The sequence below is a fragment of the Delphinus delphis genome, chromosome 9 (genome assembly GCF_949987515.2).
Source record: "Delphinus delphis chromosome 9, mDelDel1.2, whole genome shotgun sequence".
In the NCBI taxonomy this organism is placed as follows: domain Eukaryota; kingdom Metazoa; phylum Chordata; class Mammalia; order Artiodactyla; family Delphinidae; genus Delphinus; species Delphinus delphis.
The window spans coordinates 69,548,615-69,574,634 of NC_082691.1; the positions used below are offsets into that span (position 1 = coordinate 69,548,615).

Here is a 26,020-nt window from a genome sequence, read left to right on the forward strand (position 1 = left end):
CCAATAGCTACCCAGAATCATTGCTTCATCATCCTCACTAACAAAAAGAATTACCACTTCCTTAACATTATTAGCTCTGCCCATAAAACTTTCTACGAGAACACAGCAGACACTAGCAGGATGTTCTGCATATTTTATCCATAACTCAGCTCCTCCTCAGTAATAGGCCATTATTTCATCCTCTCTGGGGTTTAATTACAAAAATCATCTATCCTTATTTTACTTTCTTCTAATTCCACCTCTTCAATTTCTCTTTTTAAATTATTATCTCTACTGGATTGTGAGCTAACAAGTTAGGAACCAATTGTTAGTGTCCCATGACAAGAACAAAAAATATTTTTTAAAAAATTTGGATGGATGGATATCAAGCTCCAAAGTAATATTCTGTGTGTAACTTAGCTAAATATAAATGCATTAAAAATCTGCAGTTTTACTGTAAAGAATTCTGAAGGTCCTTACATAAGCCAAAAGAGAATATCTTATAATGAGAGAAAATAGTCGTATCTCTTTAAAATAGCATTTTATGTGTTTGGGAGTACTACCTTATGACAAATAGCTAGTTTTTCAACTTTTTTTAAAAAGCTCTTATCAAAGCACTATCTAAAAGTCATGATGAATCTGGGAATTTTAAAGCAGATTAATTCACAAGTACTCAGATTTCTCTGTCATTAAAATGTCAACGTGAGGCATTATACCTATTAAAGGTAAATTATTTGTTTTACAGACTGTGACATCCTCTAACGATAAACACTATGCTACTATGTAGAATTAGTGCTGCAGTTTTATTTCCAACAACACACAATAAATAGTCTTACGTTCTGATGAGTAATCTGCACTTTGTAACCTTTTCAACTGCTAAAAGATGTCTTGATTTGAAATATAAACTAAACTATAACTAGCTTCTCTTGCTAAGGATGGAAATCAGCCAGTTTATTTATAAATCCACTCATGACTAAGAGAAAAGAGTAAACTCTGGAGCCATGTTATTTCTCTTTACCTACACTCTTCTTAGAAACATAGTAAGAATATCTAAAATTGCAAAAGAAAAATGTTCGAACTTTTAACAAATATCTATCAAATACAGGAAAAAAATGTATTCACCTTTTAATGAGAACTATATATTTTCTTTATGGTACTTGCACAATGAGCACACAAATCTCCAAAAGTTACCAAGTCTAGAACACTATAAAAATCAATTTTTCATTGAATGACTGCTCATAACCATTCAGCATGAATTATTGCCTTATTAAATACCAGAGACTTTTTCTCCCTAACTGCACACCCCATTGTACCAAATCTAGTTAGATGAAGCAGAAACAAATTCATATTTCATAACACTTATTCAAATTCTTTGGACTAGAAACTACACTGCAGATAGTTTTCACATTTCATATCAAATTATTCTCTCAGTCAGATCCATACTAACAAGGCTCTGATGTATCACTGCTTTTTGCTTTTTATGAAAAAGAAAAGAATCCCCACTAATTTCACAGTACAAAGATTCATTCATTACTTAATCTTGTTTCTTAGTCTATTAAAATTAAAGACGCATATGCCCTTTTGTGCCACAGTGTTATATTCAATAGTTGGCTAAAAAATATGAAAAATGAAATTAAAACTATTCTACAATATCTTTAATGGATATTTCTAAAACCCTTCTGCCTTATCTTTCCTGATTTATCCTGGACTGACTGGCTGGCTGGCTTTTTTCCCACTGAGATTTTTAAAGTTATGTTAGAAAGATAAATCACAGTAGATAGATAGGCATTAGCATTATTATCTACCATGTGTGTGTGTGTGTATATATATATATATATATATATATATATATATATGTATATATACAGGATTTGCCCAGTGAGGATTATAAGTACTACATTAAAAAATACAATAGAATTTTGTTTTTAAACTACAGTAAGAAAAACAACACCAAGAAAGTCCACACTTCAACATGGGGGGGAAAAAATCCCTTTTTATCATTCAGGTTGTTGGATCTGACCTACAAATTAACTTCACAAAGGACAAAAATGGTGATGCTGGGCCAATACAGGTAATATTTACAAAAAGGAATTTTAACTGGAATACAGACCCTCATTCTCTGAATTCTAATTGTTGTGAACTAGGGATAATCAATAAACCCCTTAGTAGCAGCTTTAGTTTACAGTTCACTCAGGACACTGTCAGGATGTAAAAACCACTGTAAATTAGTCATCATTAAAACTGTGCTGGGGGAAGAGATATATTCAGAAGTGTATGGGCAACAATTCTGCCTTCTTCTCCAGGGTCAGGATGAATATGGTCTTCTGAATTTGTTTCAAGAAACAGAAGACTCCAAAGTTTGTGATAGTTTCTTGTGCAGAAGCAGATATCAGTATATGCCCTTTCTTTGGGGTTGGTGACACAAGCCCTGAGGATAAAAGGGCAGTTGCAAAGCTGGATCATAACCTTCAACTCTGGCTAGCTCTGCCTAATGGTACAATGTCATTGGCAACTGTGTGTCCACTAAGAAACTAAAGGGCTAAGGAATATCCACTCTAAAAAAAACAGTGTTTAGACCTGTTCTAGGTAGGCATTATCTTTCTGTGAAGTCCTATAACTTCGGCTAAATAAATTGGGACTTTCTTACGATAGTGAGAAACGATCGTCTCTTCCAACCAATCACTAATTGACCTGAAGGGACAAAGTGTTCAATAAAAATTGTTTCACTAGAAAGCCTTGTGCTTATATCCTGTCTCTTGGTCTGTATGTATATAATTGTATATTATTTTCCATCACAATGCATGTTTTCCACTGAACTAAAATGATATATACTTTTTAAAGCCTTTCATTGTTGCATAACATAAATACTATAAAATGCACAAATTTTAACACAGCTTGGATGGATTTTCATGAAGGGGACACATTTGCAGACACCAGGAGGTGTATGCCCCATCTCAGTCATTACCCCACTTCTAAGGTAACAAAAATTTCTACTTCTAACATCCCAAATTAACTTTGTCTTTGAACTCATGTAAATGGAAATATGTGATATATACTCTTTTTGTTTCTGACATCTTTTGCTCTGTGAAATTTATACATGTTGCTTGGGTTGTAATAGTTTATTCCTTTTCATTGATCTATAAAGTTTAAATTTATATCCCCAATTCATTTATCAATTCTATTCTTTTTTTTTTTTTTTTTTTTTTTTTGTGGTACGCGGGGCTCTCACTGTTGTGGCCTCTCCCGTTGTGGAGCACAGGCTCCAGACACACAGGCTCCGCGGCCATGGCTCACGGACCCAGCCGCTCTGCGGCATGTGGGATCTTCCCGGACCGGGGCACAAACCCGTGTCCCCTGCATCGGCAGGCGGACTCTCAACCACTGCGCCACCAGGGAAGCCCTATCAATTCTATTCTTAACAGTAAGTTCAGTTGTTTATAGCTGTGGGATATTTATTTATTTATTTATTTATTTATTTTATTTATTTATTTTTTTTTGCGGTACGTGGGCCTCTCACTGTTGTGGCCTCTCCCATTTAGGAGCACAGCCTCCGGACGCGCAGGCCCAGCGGCCATGGCTCACGGGCCCAGCCGTTCCGCGGCATGCGGGATCTTCCCGGACCAGGGCACGAACCTGCGTCCCCTGCATCGGCAGGCGGACTCTCAACCACTGCGCCACCAGGGAAGCCCTGGGATATTTAAAATAATGTTGTTTATGAACACTCTCATACAGACTTTTTGGTGTGCTTACATACATTTTTCCGTTGGGCATATATCTAAGAGTGGAATAGCTTGGTCATAGGGAATGTTTTAAAAAACAATACCAACAGTTTTCCAAAGCAGTTATACCAACCTACATTGCTGTCAGCAGCTTAAAAGTTCTAGTTGTTCCATAGCTTCCATTTCTAACACTTGATAACTTTCAGTTACTTTATTTTTTAATATTAGGCCATTCAGATGGGAATTAGGGGTCTCTCTTAGCTTTAAGTTACATTTTCCTGAGAACTAAATTGCTGATTACCTTTTCATATGTTAATTGACCATTTGATTAGCTTCTTTGTAGAATGTCTACTTATTTCTCCCATTTTCATTATATTATGCTTTTCTTATGGATTAGTAGGAGTTCTTTATTCTCGATTTGAGTTCCTTTCAGATATACATAATTCTGTGGCACACATTTCCATTATTTTTCCCCACACTGTATTTCAGTGATACTTTGTCAATAAATCAGATGATCACAAATGAATGGGTCTATTTCTGGACGTTTTATTCTGCTCCACTGATCGCTTTTTTCATACTTAAACCACTATTACATTCTATTACTGCAACATTATAATAAGTTTTGGTATCTGGTAATATTAATCCACCCACTTTGTTATCTTCTTCAAGCCTGACCTAGTTATTCTTGACACTTGCATTTCCATTTGCATTGTAGAATCAGTGTGTCAGCTTCCCCATAAATCCCTACTAGATTTTTAATTGGGATTGCAGTGAATCTATAGTCAGTTTGCAGCACTGACATTGACACAATCCATAAACACATGGTATATCATTCCATTTATGTAAGTTTCCTTTCAAGCCTTTTGTTAGATTTTTTTATCTTAATTCTTATAATTAAGATAATGAGAATTATCTTAATTCTCATTCAATTAAAAATATTTCATAATTTGTATTATAGCTTATTCTTTGACTGAGGGATTGAGATTTGTATTGTTGAGATTGTATTGAGATATATTGAGATATCTTGAGATATATTGAGATTTGTATTGTTAAATTTCCAAAAAGTAGGACATATTTTAGTTAACTTTTTGTTCTAGAATTTTAGCATGATTCCACTATACTCAGTGTACATATTCTGTATAATTTCAGTTCTTTTATATTTATTGAAATTTGGTTTCTGACCCAGTATATGGTCTATGTTACTAAAAGTTCCATGTGAACTTTATAAGATATACATTCTACAGTTACCAGTTGCTGACTGTAATGTGTGTATTGATTTAATCTTGTTAATTGTATTGTTCAAATCTTCTCTATTATTGTTTGTTAACTGTCTTACTGTGAAAGCTGTGTTTAAATCTCCCATGATTGTAGGGGTGTTTTTTAGATTTCTCATTTTAGCTCTGTAAAATTATGCTTTATCTCATTTGAGATTTTATAATTAGGTACATACAAATTTAGAATTTTTATATCTTCTTGAATTGATCTTTATTATTCTGAAATATCCAGTAATACTTCCCTTAAGGGCTACATTTTTAATATTACAGCTACATCAGATATCATTTTCCATCCTTTTACTTTCAAACTCTGTGTCTTTATTATTTAAGTAATATCTCTGAGTTAGCAGCAAATAATTCTTTTAATTTTAATCTAGACAATCTCTGTCTCTGTTAGATTACTTTTAACAAATTTAATTATGAATTAAGTCAACCATTTTACTATTTCTTTCTATTTATCACTCTTTCCCTTCTCCTTCCTTATTTTCTTTGGATTATGTATTTTTAATTATATTATTTCCTACATCTACTTGCTTGTTATTAATACATTTTTTAATCCTTTCAATATTACTTTAGGGATTACAACATACATTAGTGACACTATTAGAGTTTAATCCAAATTAGTGATTTCACCATTTCCTAGAATATTAAAAAAAAAAATTCACAACATTTTAATACTGTTAATTTTCTTTTGCCTTTAGTTGTTACAATAGATTTTAAAACCCAGGACACATAATTATTGTTTTATAAACATTAATTTTGTTAATATTTTTTATGCTGTCCTTTCTTCCATATTACTGTGTTTCTTTCAGGAATGATTTCCCTTCTGCTCGCAAACTGCCTTAATATTTCTTTAAGCACTGGTCTACTAGAAAAAATTTCTCACAGGTTTTATTTGCAACTATATTTTACCTTACCCTTTCACCACTATTTTCCATGGGTACAAAATATTGCATTGGCAAATATTTCCTATCAGCACATTAAAGATGTCATTCCATTGTCATGGCATGGCCTCCATTTTTCTGTTGAAGTGCCAACTAACAGTCTCATTATTGCTCTACTGAAGGGAAAATATCGCTTTTTCACTATGGCTGCTTTTAAGGTGTTTTGTTTTATTTTGTTGGACTTCAAATTTCAGCAGTTTTACTAGGATGTGTCTAGGAATTAATTATTCTGTTGGCTATTCAGAAACCTTTCCTGATCTCTAGCTTGGTATCTTTCATTAGTTTGAAAAAAAGGACAGCCAGTACCTTTTCAAATATTTCTTCTGTCACATTCTCTCTTTCCTCCCCATTTGGAACTCTAAATACACAATTATTCAATCTTTTTACCATGTCCTTTATATCTTATTTGTATTTCTTATTTGTATTATCTAAACTTGTTTCCCTTTGCATAAATATTTCTTACTTATATTTTTTAGTTGTAAAATTTGCATTTTATGGCTTTTATAGAGTCCAGCTTTCTGGTGACATAGTCAATATTTTCATCTATTTTCTTATCACATTAACAAGAGTTATTTTAAAGTCTGTGTTTGACCGTTCTAACATCAGGATCATCCTTTGCTATTGCATTATCCTTTTTCACCATATTTCCTCGGCATTACTGGTAATTTTTCAAAGAATGCTAGACAGTAAACATAAAAACTATAAAGACTCTGTGTGATATTATCTCCCTAAAAAGAAGATATGATATTTTTTCTGGTAAGTAGATAGAAGACTGAAAATTACCTTGGAGGGGCGTGATTTCAAGATGATGGAGGAGTAAGACATGGAGATCACCTTCCTCCCCACAAATACATCAAAACTACATCTACATGTGGAAAGACTCCTACAGAACACCTACTGAATGCTGGCAGAAGACCTCAGACTTCCCAAAAGGCAAGAAACTCCAGATGTACCTGGATGCCCTAACTGGATGCCCACAGGTGACCTACACACAGAGGTGGGGCGAAATCCAAAGCTGAACCCCAGGAGCTGTGCGAACAAAGAAGAGAAAGGGAAATTTCTCCCAATAGCCTCAGGAGCAACGTATTAAATCTCCATAATCAACCTGATGTACCCTGCACCTGTGGAATACCTGAATAGACAACGAATCATCCCAAAATTGAGGCGATGGACTTTGATATTAACTGTAGACTTGGGGTTTGCTTTCTGCATCTAATTTGTTTCTGGTTTTACGTTTATCTCAGTTTACTATTTAGAGCTTATTATCATTGGTAGGTTTGTTTATTGATTTGATTGCTCTCTTCCGTTTTATATTTTATATATATATATATTTTTCTTCCTTTTTCTCTTTTTGTGAGTGTGTATGTGTATGCTTCTTTGTGATTTTGTCTGTATAGCTTTGATCTTGCCATTAGTCCTAGAGTTCTGACTGTCCGGTTTTTTTGGCTATTTTTAGTATAGTTTTTAATGCTTGTTATAATTGGTGGATTTGTTTTTGGTTTCGCTGCTCTCTTCTTTCTCTTTTTTTAATTACTTTTTTATTTTTAATAATTTTTTCTATTTTAATTATTTTATCTTATTTAATTTATTTATTTTCTTTCTTTCTTTCTTTCTTTCTTTTTCTTGCTTTTCTTCTAGGTCTGTGGCTGACAGGGTCTTGGTGCTCTGGCCAGGGGTGAGGCCTAAGCCTGTGAGGTGGGAGAGCCGAGTTCAGGACATCGGTCCACCAGAGACCTCCCGGCCCCACATAATATCAAACAGTGAAAGCTCTCCCAAAGATCTCTATCTCAACCCTAAGCCCAGCTCCATTAAACGACCAGCAAGCTACAGCGCTGGACACTCTATGCCAAACAACTAGCAAGACAGAAACACAAACCCACCGATTAGCAGAGAGGCTGCCTAAAAATCATAACAAGGTCAGAGACACCCCAAAACACACCACTGGATGTGGTCCTGCACACCAGAAAGACAAGATCCAGCCTCATCCACCAGAACACAGGCACTAGTACCCTCCACCAGGAAGCCTACACAACCCACTGAACCAACCGTAGCCACTGGGAGCAGACACCAAAAACTGGAACTACGAACCTGCAGCCTGTGAAACGGAGACATCAAACACAGTAAGTTAAGCATAATGAAAAGCCAGAGAAACACAAAGCAGATGAAGGAACAAGGTAAAAACCCACCAGGCCAAGCCAATGAAGAGGAAATAGGTGGTCTACCTGAAAAAGAATTCAGAGTAAAGATAGTAAAGATGATCCAAAATCTTGGAAATAGAATGGAGGAAATTCAAGAAACATTTAACAAGGACCTAGAAGACCTAAAGAGTAAACAAACAATGATGAACAACACAATAAATAAAATTAAAATCCTCTAGAAGGAATCAACAGCAGAATAACTGAGGCAGAAGAACGGATAAGTGACCTGGAAGATAAAACAGTGGAAATAACTACCACAGAGCAGAATAAAGAAAAAAGAATGAATAGAACAGGACAGACTCAGAGTCCTCTGGGACAACATTAAACACACCAAAATTCAAATTATAGGGGTTCCAGAAGAAGAGGAGAAAAATAAAGGGACTGAGAAAATATTTGAAGAGATTATAGTTGACAACTTCCCTAATATGGGGAAGGAAATATTCAATCAAGTACAGGAAGCGCAGAGAGTCCCATACAGGATAAATCCAAGGAGAAACATGCCAAGACACATATTAATCAAACTATCAAAAATTAAATACAAAGAAAAAATATTAAAAGGAGCAAGTGAAAAGCAACAGTTAACATACAAGAGAATCCCCATAAGGTTAACAGCTGATCATTCAGCATAAACTCTGAAAGTCAGAAGGGACTGGCAGGACATATTTAAAGGGATGAAAGGGAAAAACCTACAACCAATATCACTTTACCCAGCAAGGATATCATTCAGATTCAACCGAGAAATTAAAACCTTTACAGTCAAGCAAAAGCTAAGAGAATTCAGCACCACCAAGCAAGCTCTACAACAAATGCTAGAAGAACTTCTCTAGGCAGGAAACAGAAGAGAAGGAAATTATTTGCTTTACAATAACAAACACAAAACAATTAAGAAAATGGTAATAGGAACATACATATCGATAACTACCTTAAATGTAAATGAATTAAATGGTCCAACCAAAAGACAGAGACGGGCTGAACAGATACAAAAACAAGACCTGTATATATGCTGACTACAAGAGACCCATTTCAGACCTAGGGACATATACAGACTGAAAGTAAGGGGATGGAAAAAGATATTTCATGCAAATGTAAATCAAAAGAAAGCTGGAGTAGCAATTCTCATATCAGACAAAATACACTTTGAAATAAAAACTATTACAAGAGACAAAAAAGGGCACTACCTAATGATCAATGGATCAATCCAAAGAGAAGATATAAAAATTGTAAATACTTATGCACCCAACATAGGAGCACCTTAATACAAGGACAAAGGCTAACAATCATAAAAGAGGAAATCGACAGTAATACAACCATAGTAAGGGACTTTAACACCCCACTTTCACCAATGGACAGATCATCCAAAGTGAAAATAAATAAGGAAATAGAAGCTTAAAATGATACATTAAACACGATGGACTTAATTGATATTTACAGGACATTCCATCCAAAAACAGCAGATTACACTTTCTTCTCAAATGCTCATGGAACATTGTCCAGGGTAGACCATATCTTGGGTCACAAATCAAGCCTTGGTAAACTTAAGAATATTGAAATCGTTATCAAGTATCTTTTCCAACCACAATGCTATGAGATTAGAAATCAATTACAGGGAAAAAAACGTAAAAAACACAAAGACATGGAGGCTAAAGAATACACTACTAAATAACCAAGAGATCACTGAAGAAATCAAAGAGGAAGTCAAAAAATACCTAGAAACAAATGACAATGGAAACACAACAACCCAAATCCTACAGCATACAGCAAAAGCAGTTCTAAGAGGGGGAGTTTACAGCAATACAATTCTACCTCAAGAAACAAGAAACATCTCAAATAAACAACCTAACCTTACACCTAAAGCAACTAGAGAAAGAAGAACAAAAAATCCCCAAAGGTAGCAGAAGGAAAGAAATCATAAAGATCAGAACAGAAATAAATGAAAAAGAAATGAAGGAAACAATACCGAAGATTAATAATACTAAAAGCTGGTTCTTTGAGAAGATAAACAAACTTGATAAACCATTAGCCAGACTCATCAAGAAGAAAAGGGAGTAGACTCAAATCAATAGAATTAGAAATGAAAAAGGAGAATGAACAACTGACACTGCAGATATACAAAGGATCATGAGAGATTACTACAAGCAACTATATGCCATTAAAATGGACAACCTGGAAGAAATGGACAAATTCTTAGAAAAGTACGACCTTCTGAGACTGAACCACGAAGAAACAGAAAATATAAACAGACCAATCACAGCAGTGAAAAAGAGACTGTGATGAAAAATCTTCCAACAAAGAAAAGCCCAAGACAGATGGTTTCACAGACGAATTCTATCAAACATTTAGAGAAGAGCTAACACCTATCCTTCTCAAACTCTTCCAAAATATAGCAGAGGGAGGAACACTCCCAAACTCATTCTATGAGGCCACCATCACTCTGATACCAATACCAGACAAAGATGTCACAAAAAAAGAAAACTACAGGCCAATATCACTGACGAACATAGATGCAAAAATCCTCAACAAAATATTAGCAAACAGAATCCAACAGCACATTAAAAGGATCATACACCATGATCAAGTGGGGTTTATCACAGGAATGCAAGGATCCTTCAATATATGCAAATCAATCAATGTGATAAACCATATTAAAAGTTGAAGGAGAAAAAAAATATGATCATTTCAAAAGATGCAGAAAAAGCTTTTGACAAAATTCAACACCCATTTTTGATAAAAACCCTCCAGAAAGCACGCATAGAGGGAACTTACCTCAACACAATAAAGGCCATATATGACACAGCCAACATCGTTCTCAATGGTGAAAAACTGAAACCATTTCCACTAAGATCAGGAACTAGACAAAGTTGCCCCCTCTCACCACTATTATTCAACATAATTTTGGAAGTTTTAGCCACAGCAACCAAAGAAAAAGAAATAAAAGGAACCCAAATTGGAAAAGAAGTAAAACTGTCACTGTTTGCAGATGACATGATACTATACATAGAGAATCCTAAAGACACTACCAGAGAATTACTAGAGTTGATCAATGAATTTGGTGAAGTAGCAGGATATAAAATTAATGCACAGAAATATCTTGCATTCCTATACACTAGTGAGGAAAAAATCTGAAAGAGAAATTAAGGATACACTCCCATTTACCACTGCAACAAAAAGAATAAAATACCTAGGAATAAACCTACCTAAGGAGACAAAAGACCTCTATGCAGAAAATTATAAGACACTGATGAAAGAAGATACAAACAGGTGGAGAGATATACCATGTTCTTGGATTGGAAAAACCAACATTGTGAAAACGACTATACTACCCAAAGCAATCTACAGATTCAATGCAATCCCTAACAAACTACCAATGGTATTTTTTATAGAACTTTAACAAAATATTTCACAATTTGTATGGAAACAGAAAAGACCCCGAATAGCCAAAACAATCTTGAGAACAAAAAACGGAGCTGGAGGAATCAGGCTCCTGGGCTTCTGACTATACTACAAAGCTACAGTAATCAGGACAGTATGGTACTGATACAGAAACAGAAATATAGATCAATGGAACAGGATAGAAAGCCCAGAGATAAACCTGCACACATATGGTCACCTTATTTTTGATAAAGGAGGCAAGAATATATAATGGAGAAAAGACAGCCTCTTCAATAAGTGGTGCTGGGAAAAATGGACAGCTACATGTAAAAGAATGAAATTAGAACACTCCCTAAAGCCATACACAAAAATATACTCAAAATGGAATAAAGACCTAAATGTAAGGCCAGACACTATCAAACTCTTAGAGGAAAACATAGGCAGAACACTCTTTGACATAACTCATAGCAAGATCCTCTTTGACCCACCTCCTAGAGTAATGGAAATAAAAACCAAAATAAACACATGGGACCTAATGAAACCTCACACCTTTTGCACAGCAAAGGAAACCATAAACAAGACAAAAAGACAACCCTCAGAATGGGAGAACATATTTGTGAATGAAGAAACTGACAAAGGATTAATCTCCAAAATTTACAAGAAGCTCATGCAGCTCAATATCAAAAAACAAACAACCCAATCCAAAACTGGGCAGAAGATCTCAATAGACATTTCTCCAAAGAAGATATACAGATTGCCAACAAACACATGAAAGGATGTTCAACATCCCTAATCATTAGAGAAATGCAAATCAAAACTGCAATAAGGTATCACCTCACACTGGTCAGAATGGCCATCATCAAAAAATCTACAAACAATAAATGCTGGAGAGGGTTGTGAAGAAAAGGGGACGCTCTTGCACTCTTAGTGGGAATGTAAATTGATACCAACAGTATGGAGGTTCCTTAGAAAACTAAAAACAGAACTACCATATGACCCAGCAATCCCACTACTGGGCATATACCCTGAGAAAACCATAGTTCAAAAAGAGTCATGTACCACAATGTTCATTGCAGTTCTGTTTACAACAGCCAGGACATGGAAGCAACCTAAGTGTCTAGTGACAGATGAATGGATAAAGAAGATGTAGCACATATATACAATGGAATATTACTCAGCCATAAAAAGAAACAAAATTGAGTTATTTGTAGTGTGGTGGGTGGATGTAGAATCTGTCATACAGAGTGAAGTATGTCAGAAAGGGAAAAACTAATATCGTGTGTTAACACATATATATGGAATCTAAAAAAAAAAAGCTTCTGAAGACGCTAGGGGAAGGACAGGAATAAAGACGCAGAAGCAGAGAATGGACTTGAGGACACAGGGAGGGGGAAGGGTAAGCTGGGACGAAGTGAGAGAGTGGCATGGACATATATACACTACCAAATGTAAAATGGTTAGCTAGTAGGAAGCAGCCGCATAGCACAGGGAGATCAGCATGGTGCTTTGTGCTTTGTGTCTACCTAGAGGGGTGGGATAAGGAGGGTGGGAGGGAGACGCAAGATGGAGGATATATGGGGATATATGTATATGTATATCTGATTCACTTTGTTATACAGCAGAAACTAACACACCATTGTAAAGCAATTATACTCCAATAAAGATGTTAAAAAGAAAAAAAAGAAAATTACCTTGGATCCATTTGAAGTTAGTATATTTCTGATTTGCCTTTATTCCCAAGGAAAAGTCTTTTCAGAGGATTCCATAAAAAGTCTGAGGCATTAATCAGGACTCCTCCTTGCTCGTCCTAAAATCTACTTTTTATGTCCTATGAAGCAACATGAGCTCTACTTAGTTTCTGGGAGTCTCACTCTCCATATACGCACTAAGTAAGTAAGTACTTCAAAAAGATATTGTAAACTAAACACTGGGGTGCTTTCCCCTATCTTTGCTTTTTCTCTAGGACCAGTAGGTTCTGGCTGTTTCAGAACCCTCTACTTCAATTTTTGATCGCTAAAACCAGTGCCTTTCCTGCTACAAGCAACTGTTTTCTATTCCTCCATGCCGCCCTATGATGAGAATTTCCAAATGCCCTTGGGCAAAAAGCTGCTGAGAAGGCAGGGCTCACACATCTACCCTGCTCTTTTCTCCACAACTTTAGATGTCCTAGTTTTGCTCTAGTGCCTTTAAACAGGTTCTTCTTGTTATTTATCCTGTTATATTTTGGTTCCTTTAGGCAGGAAGGAGAGACTAGTACCAGCTCCTCCATCACAGCTGATTCTTTCACAATTGTATTTAATGAGAATAAAATCTAAACCAGGAGGACTATTAAAACTTGAAGTCTTATATGAGCACTAATTGGAGTAAATTTAGGAAAAATGTCAGATGATTCTTTGCTCAAAGCCCAGTGTAATCACTATTTACTGTGTGATTTTAGGCAAGAGACTTAACACCTTTGGAGTTGAATTCACTTACATGCAAATAAGGAATCCTCATATTTCTTCACATATTTCATGGAATTAAGTCAGCAAGTACCTTGCCTAGGTCCTGTACCCTGATGGCTCATCATTAATAATTAACCTTAGAAATATAGTCGTTTCACACCAAAAACTTTTACCTATGTGTGTCACTATTTTCTTTTGTATTATCTACAAAGAGAAAAAAAGAGATGGTAACAATTCTCTATGGTGTAGTTATAATAAATTTATCTGGAAAAGAAATATATATAGGCTGGCTATCCACTTTTGTACTTTTTTGCTGTTGTTGCTTTTATATAAGAAAAGAAAAGTCTTTGGCTCAAGGGTTCTATCTTATTTTTATTTGTATCCTCCCAGGACATGACATATAGTAGGAAAATAATTAATAACTCCTAAAGAGAATAGGGCATAAATGTGTTTTATGAAATATAAAGAGGAAGCAGAGACTTACAATTCAAGATCCTAACCTTTAAGAAATTCACAGTAATATGAACTAGAATCTTGCTTTCACCATCAAGGGCTAAGGCCACCCAGTTGCCTGGTGACTGAAAATGAAATGCAGAAGCAGCACAACCTATAAGAGCTTTGGGTTTTAGAAATAATACTTATGGTGACTGACTCTGATTATAGAAGTAACTCATAATCAATCTAAACAAAATTTCAAAAACAATCAGTCAAAACAAGAAAATATTAAGCATGCTCCTATTGCCTCAAGATAACAAATCCCATATCAAGGTTGAATAATTAGGATATATTTGGTGCAATTTTTCTCATATAAAATTGACACCATACAGGATATATTTATGGTTAACATTTTATTTCACTTAGCATTATGTACCATTTTTAAAATTATCAGGCTATCTTTAAAAGGACAGTATTAAATAACCACACAGTAATCCATTACATTAGAAGTCTTTTATGTTTTTTAAATCAATCATGACTTTTTTTCTGGAAGTTATGTTGTTTCCAAGTGCTTACCATTTATAAATAAATGAAATATAAACACTATTGTATACTAAATCTTTGTATACATCTTTGATTATTTCCATAAAATAAATTTCTAGAAGTTAATATTAATCTTAATGATATTGCTAAACTCCTGTCTAGAAAAATTGTACAATACCAATTTAGTCTGGAGAACATTTCGGGTTAAAAAGAGCAGACTTGCAGTGAAATGTTTATGGCTTTAAGTTTAAAATACCAAATTATGACAAATATTTTGCACATATAGGATGTTCTAATCACAAAAATGTCTTCTTGCCTTGAAAGGGTTTGATCTCATGGGTCACAGATACACTACGGAACAAAATATCAAATCATTGTCTTATACTAATTCAGCCCCATAGCACTAAAAATATAAAAAGACTCACATGTACAAGTAGTTTAATATTTTATAATTATTTATATAACAGATCATAGAAGCATGTAAACCACTTATTTTTCATTATAAATAATGCAACAGGTATTTTCTTCCTCTCATGCATCACTAAATACTATGCATATGATAAGACTTTTATCCTCTGACAGATTTACCCTTCTATAATCAAAATAATCCTGCAGGATATTTTAATGCCCATAGAACTTTGAATGTCAAAACTTCTTATTGATAAGAACCACAAATTGCTATCCTTAGAAATAAGTAAGAATGGTCAGAACGCAATCTGTCTTATATGTGGATTCTCTGCTCTGGCTGGAGGAGTGGGCTTTGGCAGAATGCTGTGATTCTGAACAATTACTCAGAAGCATCTGTGTTGCTGAATTCTACCCAATAAATCTGTATCTCCTGGAGAAAACTGTTTTAAATTTCTCTCTATTATGAATAATCTTAAGCACTCATTACTGAAAATTGATTTTTCCCACACGGCAGAACACACTTCACAAAGAGGGAGAAAAGGTAAAAGTTTATAAAGTGACAGAACTCTACCTCTATTTTTGAAACAGCATTCAATTATAGAATTTTAAGTTCCAATAAAAGAAGAAAAACATAATTTAATAGAAAGCACATCTTCTAGAAACTACTGGTTATTAAACACATAATAATTTATTCTGCTACACAGTAGGACAAGTAGGGGAAAAATCTGGCCTCAATGATGACAACATTAAAAGGCATTACTGTCAGCGCTGCTTGTCAGAATTTATATCACACTTTTCTAGCCTGTAAGTGTTCTCTGGTCCCCTATTCTATTTACAAAATGAACATTTTATTTTAACTTTTTACTATTCAAGAAGCAAACATGCATTATGGCACATAATTAGACAATTATAAAATAAGATTGCTGCATTTTTTCATGTCAAAGAAAACACATTCCAGTTTCTACAGCTCTGCAAAGTATTCTGATGATAGATATATAGAGATAGGTAGATAGATAGATAGATAGATAGAGGTATACAGAGATACACACACACACTCTCCAAACAGTGTTGCATTCAAAATAAACCCAATACCAATGACAGACAGTCAACACACAATTCATAAGGGTGAGATTTTTTAATTATGTAATATAATCCATTATAGCACTTAACAACTAAACACTGTTCGCTTCATACAGAAAGTAGTGGCAATTAAGCTTAGGGGTAATTATATGCTTTTACAATTGCTAAGTGTAATTTTAGAATGAAAAACTGCTATGAAATGCAAATTTAACTTCTATCCAAAAATGCTAATTTTTCAAATCACACTGCTTTCAGTTATTTCAGGGCATTGCCACATTCACAGATTCTATTCAACACTCTGTGATATCTTTTCTAAACAGGTAAGAAACCACCCAGTGTACACATTTTCTCAAAGATCCACACATAGCTATGTTTCTCTTGGTTAATGTAGATATTAAATAGAATTGTTTATTCCAGATTTCTTGAATTATCAAACAAAAAAACAATGAAATTGTTCTGTAGAGTAGAATCTAAGCCTCCACTTCAAACTATTCAGTTCATGGAAAACACAAAATCTAATTTGAAATCAGAAGCTAGTTTAACCTTTCTTCAAAAGATAGTTTGTGGATCCACCTAAATGTATAATGTCAATGAAATAAGCATGACCAAAATTAAATTGAGACTCTTTTATCATATATGCTTAATATCTAGACACTTAATCCGCTCGGTGTCATAATGTAACTTTACGAATTCTAAACTTGGTTGCTTAAAATTAAAACTATTTTGAAATTTAAAATATTTCTGGAAGCATTCTACTAAGAAAGACTATTTTCTGTTCATACTGTTGCTTACAATGTTTATGATTTAAAACTTTTATCTGGTTCATGTGCTTTGATGAAACAATAGCCTTTATTGTGATGTTTTATAACTTCTTCAAATTAAGCCAGCAAAAATAAACTCACTAAACAAAAAGGAAGAGAAGAAAATAAGTTACTTTTTGGAATCGTCGAAATGTTTTAGGGAATCAGTAGGTTTGTGTTTTGTTTCTAAATTCCTCACTAGTTTGCGTTGAGGTTTACATAGAGAAATAAAGTCTTAGACGAGCACTGCCCAATAGAAATTAAGATGAGCCATATATTAAGTTTTTTAATAGCCGCATTAAAAAGGTAAAAAGAAACAAAATTAATTTTGATAATATATTTCATTTGATCCAATATAAACAAAATATTGTCACTTCAACATGTAATCAATATAAAATTTATTAATGAGATATTTTATATTTTGTTCATACTAAGTTTTCAAAACTCAACATGTATTTTAAACATGAAACATCTCGATTTGGACTAGCTGTATTTCAAGTACTCCACAGCTAGAATACCATATTGCAAAATGCAGCTTTAGGCTTTTGGTTTTCATTTACTGAATAATATGATTTGAAAAGGGTATTTAAGCACTCAGTTTTCAAAATTCTAATTCTAATGATGATATGCAAAGTTCTTCCTCATCTCATAAATATGCACAAACAAAATAAATCATTATTAAATATCACCAAATATTACTTACATTCATGAAGTTATATAATTATGGTTATATTATTACAGAGTTACTCAAAAATTTTAAAAAGTTAAAAACAAAATGCTCAACAGAATTATCATATATAGGAAAACTGATAAACCTCACTAATAAATCTCTGATCAGTATTTCTGTTTAGGTTTATATATATCAGAATAGTCCATTGAAATTTCCATATTCTACCCCTGAACTTTACAAAAAGAAGTTTTTACTAACACTCAAACTTAAATCATAAGATTTTTAAGACTCCTATGGTAAGTCACTTTGCTTATAAATAAGCCAAGAAAACCAATGAAAATCCATAAACCAACTGGCTCATTATCACATATATTAAAAGTGTGAAGACATTTAATTTGTTTATTAAGACAGAATAAAGGCTATAAATTCATGGGCTAAGTATGGGACTTAGGAATTTGGATGATGAAAAATACAATAAAAATAAAGTTAGTGGAAGAAAAGTAATGATAAAGATAAGAACAAAAATTAAATAGAAAAAAAGGTTAAACAGGCAATCAATAAGTCTGAAGTTAATTCTTTGAAGAAACGAAATAGCTCAGATAAATTTCTGGTGAGTGTGAAAAATTAAAATGATAAAGAGAAAGAGGGCAAATAAATATTAGAAATGAAAAAGAGAACATAATCAGAGATACAACAGAACTAAAATATATTAAAAGAATTCCATGAATAATTTTTCTTTTTATTTTTTTGGCTGTGCTGTGCGGCTTACAGGATTTTAATTCCCAGACCAGGGATTGAACCTGGACCATGGCAGTGAAAGCGCGGAGTCCTAACCGCTGGACCGCCAGGGAATCCCCTCCTTGAATTTTATGCCAGTAAATTGGAAAAATTGCATGAAATGGAAATATCTTTATAAAAATATAATCAATCTCAAGAAGGTATAAAAATGAAAATCCAGATATATTTAGAACTAAGAAATGGAATTACTAGCTTAAAAAATCTTTCCACAGTAAGTATACTAGAATCAGGGATCTTTAGATGCAAGTCTTTTCAGACTTTCAATAAACAAAGCATTTCAATCATATACTTACCAGAGAATGGGAAAAAAAGGGAGGGGAGAAAGAATGGAGTGATTTATTTCCCAACTCTATGAAGCCAACATAATCTTGACAACAAAACCAGAAAATGGCTAGAGAACAGAAAATAGTACGTCCATCTCACTCACGTATGAAGTTATAGATATACTGAACAAAATACTAAAAAGCAAATCCACTGACACATACAAACATATCTACTGTTCGACTTAAGTTCAACTTTCAGGAATCTTAAGAAAATTATCACTGAAAGATCTATAAATGTCATTCATTCACCACATTAACAGGTTTAAAAGAGAAAATCATAATCATCTCAGATGCAGAAAAAGCATTTGATAAAATTCAACTCCTAGTTGTGGTAAGAACTCTTAGCAAACCAGAAAAGGGAAAAGACACCCACCAAGAAACCTTCAGGAATAATTGTTAATGATGAATTGTTAAATACCCTATCATGGCATATTCAAATTTCACAAACATTTCAGGACATGTTCCTCAAGAATTCAACAATCTAAGCAATTAGTATTCTAAACAAGTGAATAGTATGGATGAACTTTAATAAATGCCAATTTGCTTAACATATGGTAGACTTCAGGATATTCATTAGCTAAAAAGTTTTGGGTTTTTACTTCTTTGTAAGAAGAAACTGGAACAAAGGGAGCAGTACACATAATGGGATTGTGAATTTTGATGAGAAAATGTAAGGGGAAAGAACCAGGGCTTTATTTTCTTTGCATGGTTTTGAATTTGATTTAACATTCTGTCATAGTTGTTGTGCTTTAGAATAATGTCTTTCAGGAACTTGCTTGTGTTTCCTTTGCTTTAATGGAGGCATCATCCCGAGGTTGTATGGCACACTGGTGTGGAGTCGGGGTGTCAGATCTATGGGTACCCTGCCTGCCTCTGCCACTCACTAGCTATGTGACTCCTGGTAAGTTACTTCCACCTCTGGAACCCACTTTCTTCATCCATTAAATGGGGATAATAAAAGTACTCATCTCATGAAGTTATTGAGACGATCCAGTGAGGTGATGCAGAAAGTCTTGGCACACAGTAGAAGCTTAATAAACATTAGACGTCAAAAAAAAAAAAGTTTTGGGTTTTTAATTCTATCAGATTAATTGTTTATTGTCTTTTGGTAGCAAAGAAGCAGTTCATGCATTTTACTTGTAAATACTTTCACCGACCCATCTATATTTGAGACACTTTGACAAAATAAAATGCTTCTACTTCAAGTAAAGGACACAAGCTTTTTTTTCAGTTTTACATTAGGATACTGCCTCAAATAGAATTCTGAGGCTGACTCTCCACAATATATGAGTATGTGTTCAACAACTGGTAGATATCTAACTTTCACCCAAAGGACTGTCTGGGCTCTGGATCAGCATACTCAAACTGTTTGTATCAGTATCCTAAAATCAGTGATCACAAACCAAAAGAAATCAGTGATCACACACTAGTATTTTTACACTTGTTGTTTACAAACAGCAAATTGTTGATTGCTAACTTTTTGTTAACAGTTATGTCTTGTCCATCTCTCTAAATGCACATATGCACCTGGTTCCAAGGGGTTTTACAAATGTCCAAGACCTGAAGAACATCTGAAGAAATCTAATGAATTTTGATTTAATTATACTTGTATTGGAATTTTTCCCTAAAATCATCTCGAGAAGCAATGACCTCAAGTAATCACACACTCTTCAGAGTCATACGGGATAAGTAAGTTTGGCATGATGAAAAAGAGAAAATGTGGCATTTTAAAATATTGGTGAGTACAGCACAAACAGATAAAACTTTGTAAAAATAAGAGAGTCACCAAATGTGCTCAGCTAAAGGAGGACACAATTTCCATGGGGATTAATTTATCATCTGATTTTAAGTTTTTTTCCCTTTATAGTAGCCATGTCTGTGAAGCTCAGAAGATTCTAGATGTTGAGTTATCATACTCTTTCTTACCCATTGTGGGTGCTCTCCAAGCTCCAATGCTGGCATGCTCTTGCCCAAGACTCCCTCCTTTACCAAACTATAGTCAGGATTCTCTAAGCCCTCTTGTCAACTAGGCCTCAACCTTGGCCTATAAAAACAGCACTTTGGGCATAAATGATTTTGTCTACCCCATGCACCCTGCCACCTGCCCCCCCCATACACACACTGAGAGACTTGAACAAATATTAACATCATTTCTAATAGCTCAAGGGCACACTCCAGAATGACCTAGCCCCCCTCCCTTAAAATGCCTGCCTGAAAAAGTTCAACACTGCCAGGAAAATTTACTATTATTGAAAAATAAAGTTTTCTTCTTTGTAAATTCATTTAAGCATATTTAAGGAATACCTTTACGGTGAAATCTAAAACCTGATTTTCTGTTGGATATGCTTTCTGTAAAAATAGACTTAATACTGAGTGTTAGAGAATTATTTATGAATATAGATTTACCAAAAAAAAAAAACCCTTGAAAAAGCTATTTGCATATGATATATGATCTAATTATCTGTGATTGGTTTTCACTTGTGGGTTTAAGTTCTTCCTCTTCTTCTTCTTTTTTTTTTTTCCATCTGAATTTGGCTTTTATTTGAACAATCCAAACTCATTTAGCTGGAAAACCAAATTCCCTGTGGTCCCATTAAGTATGTTGCTAAGCAAACTACCTAGCAGCATCTATAAACAGGAGGTCTGGATGTGAGCCAGTCTTGTAAGTTGAGAGTGGGTCAGTGCATTTTAAACCAGCACATCATTAAAGAAGAAAGGAGTTTTGATGCTTAGCCAGCTTACATTTCTTCCTGGGCCAATATACACACTTATCAACCTATGCTAAATTTACTTTGGTTTTGTACTCCTGCCTTTGAAGCATCTTCCATGTTGTTATATAGATCTGACTTAACAGTACTTCCTTATTTTGAAAAACAGATCTAAAGATAACCTTCAAGATCTACTTGTATACCTTTCAAGCAAGGTTGTAAATGATAGTCGAGACTTCCCCTGCATTCTTTCTACAGGAAATAAATTGTCATGAGAAAATAACCTAGATTCTATACCTGACACTAAAAGTACAGTAGGTTTTTAAATGGATATTAGATCATCTGTTACTGAATTAAATCTAGTTAGTCTGCTAGGGCTACTGTAACAAAGTACAACAAACTGCCTGGCTTAAACAACAGAAATTTTTTGTTTCTTTATGCATACATTCAGGATTTGTTTCAAAAAGCAGCCCAGGGTTTAACAGTGAAACTGCTGAAATGGAGTCATTATATTTTGGCACTTATTATGAATTAGCATTAGGAAGAAAAAACTAATTCTAAGAATGTTTTCCTAAAAAAGAAACTAAGCTCTCTTTCTTTGTTAACTTGGGTCCCCCAACCCCACAGAAGATCCAACAACTAAACTAAGAAGAAATCAAGGACCTTCCACGCTGGGGAATTTGGATATGCAGCAAACAGATGGATTGGCAAGGAGATCAAGGCCAATTTAAGAACAGAGTTGTTTGTTTCTGTAGTTTCTCCAGACGATCCTGGCAGGGGCAAAAACCCACAACAACTGTCAGGAACATAAAGGCCAGAAACACAGTTGTTTGAAAGAAGGCTAAGGCCTGAAGAGGAGCCCATGATAAAAGAGTTTAGGCGAGTACATTTTAAGAACTACAGCCTAGGGCACCCATTTCCAGAAGAAATTGATAGCACTGGAAATAGACATAAAAGTAGAGAATGTAGACAGGATAGCTCCAGGGAGGACAATCCTACAAACCTAGCCACTAACTGGCATGTCTAAATAACAAGTTCTGAACTATAGAAAACAGTATGGAGGTTCCTCAAAAAACTGAAAATAGAACTACCACTTGATCCAGCAATTCCACTCCTGGGTATATATCCAAAGAAAATGAAAACACTTAATTGGAAAAGATACATGCACCCCAATGTTCCTAGCGGCAAGACTTACAGCAGCCAAGATACAGAAGCAACCTAGGTGTCTGTCAACAGACAGATGGATAAAGGAGTTGTAAGATACATATACAATGGAATACTATTCAGCCCTATGAAGAATGAAATCTTGCATTCTGAAACAACATGGATGGACCCGGAGGGTATTACTACAGTCATATAGTTTATAATAAAGGAATCTGAGGGGAAAAGTGCCTAAAACCCTGAAGGAAACTTACCAATTTCCTGATCAAGCTGGGATTTGCTTAGCATATGTCTTAAGATGCTCTTTAGACAAGAAGCACCATGAACATTTTTCCTTTTACATTATAATCCTGCTGCTCCCCAAAACAATGGCAACAACAACAAACACTTCGGGTAGCTTAAACTAAAGGCAGATAGAAATGTAACTAACAAATATATTAAATCAAGAATTAAGAGATAAGGGCCAATGAATAAAGTAAGGTTAGGGGTGGGAAACAGAACAAGGAATCAGTAACTTGAAGGAAAGAATGAGTGAATACTGTGGGCTTGATGAAAAAGGGCACAGGCATTCAGTAATTTCTTTTCTGGTTTAACAGAAACCAGTATTAATCTCAATCAAGAAAGTAATGTATGCCCAGAAGAATTTCTTCAATATTCTGAACACAAGCATTGCTGAGACTGTTTTGAAGATAAAGAAATCATGTATGTCACTTGCTAAACCTGCTTGCTAGACGGTATAAAATGTAAGGGACTTTTGTAATACAAGTAGCATCATGGTGCTGGTTCCTAAGCAGAATCCGCTCAACTTCAAGCTCTCTGGAAAAAGAAGAAATGAAACTTCACAGCTTTATTTAGTACTGATATCAGATCTGTATTAAATTTAATCTACAAATTGAAACACTCTAGGAGGCAATTTCTTATCTCTATCAACATTTCTTCAATGTGGAGTTGTATGTGGAGTATTTTTTAAAAGTAACATACCATTAAATTAATAAAAATCAACTTGAAGTTGACAAAATGGCAGAGAATGCATGGTAAAATGTTGGAAAAACCACTGTGCGATAATCTATGTAAACAACAGAACTACTCTTCTTTATATGGCTAAGAGGGAAATGTAACCTGCTAAGGGACTGTGACTGCACCATATGCTACAGACAAATGAACAATACATGAAGTCAGTAAGAATTCCAGCAGAGAATAACTGAGAGTTTCAGTCATAAAAGCCCCAGGAGATCCTAATCTCCTGGAAGTAAAGCTTTCTCTCAGAGCCTTAACATCACTACCAAATTGCTGTAGTCAGAGAAAGGGGATTTTTAATAACTGAAGTTTCTTTTTCAGAATTTAACATAATTAGATAATGGCAGCTGAAAACTTCTTCTCCCTTTAGATAAAATACAAGTCTATTTGTCAAATAGTACATTTTTCTGATAAATTTTTTACAAAATGACTTTTTGAAAGATATTTCTAAACCAGCTTTTCTACATGAATAAAAATTTTCATATCAACACACAAAATTAGTAACTGATTCGAGAAGGAAAGACAAAACAAAAAACAATCTAGTATCTAACTGAGACGCATTAGTGTTACATCAGGTAGGAATATGCTCACTTAATTTTTATTGCATTTACTCATGTTATATTTAACTGACAATTAAGAAGTATTATACATTACAAAATATGAGCAAAATAATCCCTTCATTTTATAGACCTAGAGTCTTATATCCACACAACAAATTAACTTGCCAAAGGCCACAGTGCTCACCACTAGGCTGTAAACTGCTCTGACATTGTATTAATCTCCATTATGTGTCCTGCCAACTCTCTCACTCCTCAAGCTACTTAATCAGAGAAAGAATGGCAAGACTAACATCTCCACCCCCCACAAGAAATATTCCAAACAAAATTTAAACTGAGAAACTGGAAAGGTGCCATCATCTCTCTCTCCCACAGGGACAGACACTCTACTGGCTACAAACACTCACAATTGTTGACTGGTACGCCCCCTGGTCTAATTTCCCCACTGGTGACGTGTAGGATAACTCCTATTTTCTAAGTATCATTTAACTTAATGAATGATTTGATGAACTGACCAGAAAGGAACATAGAAGAGTAGTTAAGAGCTTGGACTTTAGAGAGTTTACCATGTAGCTCTGCTACCTGTGTGAAAAGTTAATACAACACCTCTTTGCCTTAGTTTCCTCATCTGTAAAATAATAATAAACACATCATATGTTATTATGAGATTAAATGAGCTAATATTTGTACAATACATGGGACATACCTGCAATGGAAGCACTGTGGATCAAGTGCTACAACATATATACTATCAGGGGCACACTGTCATGCCTATTTTAACAATTTCTACAGAAGAGTTTGAATAATATCCTATAATAATCTACAAAGGATTGAGTACAAATGCTCACAAGGGAGAAAACATTGCTGTTACAAGAAGTAAATTGAGGTCACCTAAAGCACTGAATTACTCATCCAAACTTTGGCCTCTTACACTCATTCTCTTACACATTGATTATGACTTACTTAGTAAACTTTCTAAAGATGCTGCAAATGGTTAAGTCTGTGTCTGCACGACAGAAAAAAAGCACCGCAGATAAAGTCTGTGATTTTTATACATGGCTTGAACCATCGGTGACCACAATGGTTTGGGGATACACACAGTAATTCTTTTTCTCAGGGTTGGTAAATAGTGAACTATACTCTGTATGTGCCCTATCAGAGGGCAAGAATGAATGAATTTCAGGTGTAACAGTGTAACTTTCAATCCCTAGTGGAATAGCAGATACAGTGTGCCTCCTGGGATGTTTATCGTACTATCAGAAGAACAAGTCAGGATTGAAATGTAATCTTTATATTAAATGGGAGTAAGAAGAATTTAAGATTTATCAATTACAGAGAATATCTATCAAGAAAATGGAGACGAACTGTGACAAAAAGAGCTTCTAAGATTGTTTTAACTTTTAAGAGAACCACAAGCAGCAATCAGCCTTTCTCTGCTTTAGCATTTCATGATCTTCTCATCTCCACAAATAAACAAACCTAAAATTTCAAACTTTTCTAAAAACATCTAACTTACGCTGAAGTTAAATATATTAATGTAACAAAGCTTACTTGTAACTTTAAACATCTCTTAAAATGAATTCTAGGGCTTCC

General features: G+C 34.4%; 1 protein-coding gene across 4 annotated transcripts in view; it reads right to left on the minus strand.

Annotated features, from left to right (window-relative positions):
• Nucleotides 1-26,020, minus strand: part of IMMP2L (inner mitochondrial membrane peptidase subunit 2) — a 906,926-nt gene that overhangs the window by 504,151 nt on the left and 376,755 nt on the right. The window lies entirely within an intron of this gene.